At 36.4% G+C, this 5,749-nt stretch overlaps 1 pseudogene; it reads left to right on the plus strand.

Annotated features, from left to right (window-relative positions):
• Positions 1-2,102: 2,102 nt before the first annotated feature.
• LOC143640435 (eukaryotic translation initiation factor 5 pseudogene) lies at positions 2,103-3,560 on the plus strand (annotated as a pseudogene).
• Positions 3,561-5,749: the final 2,189 nt, after the last annotated feature.

Below are 5,749 nucleotides of genomic sequence, written 5' to 3' on the forward strand. Positions count from 1 at the left end.
TACACAAAAGGGGCTTACAGATAACAGAACTTTGAAAACATCACACTAATGGTAGTTTACATTTTTTTTTGCTGGCCCCAACATCAGAAATTATGAGGACCATTAGAGCCTCAGAGAGGGTCGTTTTCTGGCCTGGGAAAGAAAATATTTATGAGGTGTCACTAATGTTTCAGAGAGCGCTGTTATCTGATCAGAGAGCCAGGCATGGATGAGTTCAAGGCACGGGTAGGCATTCCAAGCAGGTTCAGAATTTGCAGTAATTTATAGTAAAGCCAAAATTAAGTTTTCACGGCTTTCTGGCAAGATGGCTCCCAATTTTAATAAAAGATCAGGTTGGGTCTATCAAGCCTGTCCCTTACTTTTGGAAACTCCTCTGCAACCTGCAAGGTTGTGAACTTCTGAGCATTTTACATTCCAGATATGTATTCACAGATTTTCGAACTCTTCTCCTCCAATTGCGTCTTACTTGGGGTGAAGGTAATATCAAGGCATTGTCCTGGATGAGAGTGGGAAGATTTTTGTGTAGCACATATTTGCATACACATTTAGAAGATCACTCCTCCTAAACACTGTTGGAACAGTAAATTCAATCTATTTGGGCAGCTTCCTAGCTTAACAACATTATACATAAATCCAAGTTCATTAAATAAATAGTTTTGGATCAGTGGATGATATATATTTCAAGATGAATTTAAATTGGCATATATATTGCTACATTTTAATGTCCGTGTGTGTTTTGTGTATAAAATGTTTTGTGATTTATGTGGATTTATAGTCAAATTTTCACAAGATTATTCTCAGAAATATTCATCCACCTGAAATACATATTTTTTTCCTAGTACTGAAAACTAACTTCAGTGAATGGTGCATAAATATCCTAAAAATTCTACTCTACAGTAACTGACCCAGATTAACATCAATGCAAGTAGATTTCTATGGGACATGATGTGTATTTTGATGTTCATTTTTATTCAACACTGGTACATTACTATTTCTGCAGTTAATGCACATCATACAATATATATTTCATCCAATATTTCGCAAATTTATAGGCATGTGTTTCACGTTCAATCACTTCCTGATTCAGAACACATGTATACCTCCAGGTTTCTTGACTATTCTTTTCATGAAACTTCTTTTCAAACACATTATTTTTGCTTTGCATAATCACTTTTGAAGCAAAACTCACACACCTTTCAGGATAAACCGTAACCCTAATATTACCATTAGATGTATAACTGGTTGGTATGAATGATTGTATATCAATATGAGATTTCTTTTATGTTTTCAGATATCAATTCAATGTATTATTTTAAGTGGAACCAGTTATATTTTTTACACAAAGTATGATCTATTCATGCATTATCTGCATATTCATAGACACAGGGTACACCTATTTGTACCCGGAATACTAATTTATACGTCTACAAAATATTGCTACAGAAATGGTGAAAGAAATACTCATATCACCTTATCTACATATACATTTTCACAATAATATTCTGGATACAAAATGCAAAGGTCACACTTATGATTTTACCAAAGCCTAAATGGAAAGTGAGCATGGATTAATGAAAACATCCATGTCCTGGTTACCTAATGCTCTCAAAGATCAATGCAATTTGTGACAACATATTTGTTTCTTCCTAAGATTATACATTCAAACTCAACCCGTTTGAAAATATCAAACAAATTACACACTTTATACTTTTGCTGATTTCCTAATGTCTCTATTTATATCTGCTTTCCTACATATTTTCCACAATTCATCATTGTGACTGACTCTTCACATGTGCTGACATTTACATTCACTCTTTACCCGAAACCCTATTTGTAAAGAACTTTTGGTAGTCAGAGCGAGAACATTCCAGAGGTCGCCAGGCTCGGCGCTGCCGGTGTGGACGCGGACGTCGCTGGGACAGCCCTTCCCGCTGCTCGGCGTCGGCACCTGCCTGGCCACCCTCCGCTCGCCCACCCTGCCGCTCCGGACCCGGTTTCCAGCGCCTCTTCCTCCCAGTCCCGGGGGAGCCGCATTGGGTTTATGTCTTTATTTGACGAAAATGAGCTGTTGCTCAGCCATTGGTACCTGTATTGGAGAAACATAGCGTACAAGCAAGGAGCTTACAGCCTCAGCGGCGAAAATTTTTTCATGTCAGAGACCGAGAACTCTTGCAGTCGTTTATGTCATCCCTTCTTCTCCAGACAGAAGATACCAAAAAGTTGCAATCAAAGATCTCTTCACCTTATTGATAAAGCCACTAATAAGCCAAAATGTTTGTCAACGTCAACCGCAGCGTGTCAGACCAGTTCTATCGCTACAAGATGCCCCGTCTGATTGCCAAGGTTGAGAGAAAAGGAAATGGAATCAAGACAGTTATAGTCAACATGGTTGACGTTGCAAAGGTGCTTAATCGGCCTCCAACGTATCCCACCAAATATTTTGGTTGTGAGCTGGGAGCACAGACCCAGTTTGATGTTAAGAATGACCGTTACATTGTCAATGGATCTCATGAGGCGAATAAGCTGCAAGACATGTTGGATGGATTCATTAAAAAATTTGTTCTCTGTCCTGAGTGTGAGAATCCTGAAACAGAACTGCATGTCAATCCAAAGAAGCAAACAATAGGTAATTCTTGTAAAGCCTGTGGCTACCGAGGCATGCTTGACACACATCAAAAACTCTGCACATTTATTCTCAAAAACCCACCTGAGAATAGTGACAGTGGTCCAGGAAAGAAAGAAAAGGAAAAGAAAAATAGAAAGGGCAAAGACAAGGAAAATGGTTCTGTATCCAGCAGTGAGACACCACCACCACCACCAGCAAATGAAATCAGTCCTCCTCCACATGCTGTGGAAGAAGAGGAGGATGATGATTGGGGAGAGGATTCAACTGAAGAAGCTCAGAGGCGTAGAATGGATGAAATTAGTGACCACACAAAAGTTCTGACACTCAGTGATGATTTGGAAAGAACTGTAGAAGAGCGTGTCAATATTCTGTTTGATTTTGTTAAGAAAAAAAAGAAGAGGGTATCATTTACTCATCAGACAAAGAAATTGTCGCAGAAGCAGAAAGGCTGGATGTAAAAGCCATGGGCCCTTTTGTTCTAACTGAAGTTCTTTTTAATGAGAAAATTAGACAACAGATTAAGAAATACAGGTGCCATTTCTTATGATTTTGTCACAATAACAAAAAAGCTCAACCATACCTTCTTCATGGTTTGGAGTGTGTGGTGGCAATGCATCAAGCTCAGCTCCTCTCTAAGATTCCACATATCTTGAAGGAAATGTATGACACAGACCTTTTAGAAGAGGAGGTCATCATCAGCTGGTCAGAAAAGGCCTCTAAGAAATATGTATCAAAAGAACTTGCCAAAGAGATTCGTTTCAAAGCAGAACCATTTATAAAGTGGTTGAAGAAAGCAGAGGAAGAATCTTCTGGTGGTGAAGAAGATGAAGATGAGAACATTGAGGTGGTGTACTCAAAGACTGCCAGTGTACCGAAAGTTGAAACTGTGAAGTCTGACAACAAAGATGATGACATTGATATTGACGCCATTTAAAAGAATGGATGCAACCTTGCTTAACAGTGTAATGCTGCAAATTTTTCTCCATTATCAGCCAGAAGTGCAACATGTATGTGTAAAAGCTAAAATGGCTTAACATCATGCTACACTTTAATACTGAAAATATATTACTGTGAGTGGTCTGTAATTAGCCCAATGAGACATCTAGGAAGTCCATACACACATCAGTGAGCAAATGTAGTTTGCTTATTTATAGCATGTTTCTTTTGGAAAAACTAGTGGTGGACACATTTGGATCACATTTATACAGTTATAAAAATAAAGATTTGATTTTGGTCATTCTTCAGATTTTGGGCTCTGAATGACATAGCTAAAGTAATTGGCTTCTTTTAAAAAGTGGTGCCATCATTTAACATGACATGGTCCTTGGAGCCTGGTAGATTTTGGTAGGTGCTGAGACCATTCAGAGGTTTTCAGCAGAATGTAAACAAACTTGTTTGTAATGATCTCACTGAGCTGTTAAATCTAGTACTTTTGAATTTTTTTAGTCTCTCATATTGGAATCTGTAATTTTTTTGTGCTGAGGTAGACTGATAATCAAATGACAGTGCAACATCTTGTTGAGAAATAAAAATAATCTGAGTGTCCTATAAATAATTTTAAGAACTAATTAGAAGTTTGGAGTTGTGATTTTTCAGTTCATGTACACTAGCCCCAAATTTTAGTCTTTGGAGTCATGTGCATTGCACGTTGGATGAGCCAGGGAAAAATTATAAAATTAACAAATAAGTATTTTAATGTGTATGTAGTGGTTGCTTTGTACCAAGAGAAAACTCAAACTTTGAGGTGTGATTAAATAATAAATTCTGATTTTATTTGCGGGAAACAGGGAAAGGTGCATTTAATATCTAACAAGAACTCAGCAGTTTTTCAGCTTTTAGCCTTAAGCTTTAAATTATAATTTCAAAATGTTGAGACATTCTATCTTGTGTTCAGTATGTCGTGCACCCCCCCAAAAAAGAAAAAAAATATTGTGGTTTATTCAATGCCTTTTACATTTGGACATGTAGCTTATGCTGTTTTAGATTTTGGTTATTGCCTTGCCAAAAAAGTGTTGCTATATTTCAAACTGGATTTCCCCCCCCCAAAAAAAGTCTTATTTAAAAAAGAAACAAGTTAAAGGCATATTTCTACACACCTTTCTCACCACTGGACAGATCTTCCAAACAAAAGTTGAATAAGGAAACTATAGAACTCAATAACATAATTAATAACCTAGACTTAATTGACATATATAGAATACACCACCCAAGATCAAGCAGTTACACTTTTTTCTCAGCAGCACATGGATCCTTCTGAAAAATAGATCATATATTATGTCACAGGGCAACTCTTAGACAATATAAAGGAGTAGAGATAATACCATGCATCTTATCTGATCATAATGGAATGAAATTGATAATCAACGATAAAAGAAGGAAGGAAAAATCATGCATCACTTGGAGAATGAACAATAGGTTACTGAATGATCAATGGGTTATAGAAGACATCAAGGAGGAAATTAAAATATTCATAGAGATAAATGAAAACACAGACACAACATATTGGAATATATGGGACACATTGAAAGCAGTTCTAAGAGGAAAATTTATTGCTTGGAGTTCATTCCTTAAAAAAAGAAAAAACCAACAAATAAATGATCTAATTCTTCAACTCAAAATCCTAGAAAAAGAAGAGCAAAACAACAGCAGAAGAAGTAGAAATCAAGAAATAATTAAAATCAGAGCTGAAATTAATGAAATCGAAACAAAAGAAACAATTGAAAAAATTGACAAAACTAAAAGTTGGTTCTTTGAAAAAATAAATAAAATCGACAGACCCTTAGCCACGCTAACGAAGAGAAGAAGAGAGAGAACTCAGATTACTAGCATACGGGATGAAAAAGGCAATATCACAACAGACACTTCAGAAATTCAGAAGATTATCAGAAATTATTTTGAATCCTTATACTCCAATAAAATAGAAGATAGTGAAGGCATCAATAAATTTCTTAAGTCATATGATTTGCCCAGATTGAGTCAGGAGGATATTGACAACCTAAACAGACTAATATCAATTACAAGATACCATCAAATACGAGAAACCATCAAAAGATTACCAACTAAGAAAAGCCCAGGACCGGATGGGTATACAGCAGAGTTTTACAAAACCTTTAAAGAGGAACT

Source organism: Callospermophilus lateralis, unplaced genomic scaffold, assembly GCF_048772815.1.
Source record: "Callospermophilus lateralis isolate mCalLat2 unplaced genomic scaffold, mCalLat2.hap1 Scaffold_256, whole genome shotgun sequence".
Lineage (NCBI taxonomy): Eukaryota > Metazoa > Chordata > Mammalia > Rodentia > Sciuridae > Callospermophilus > Callospermophilus lateralis.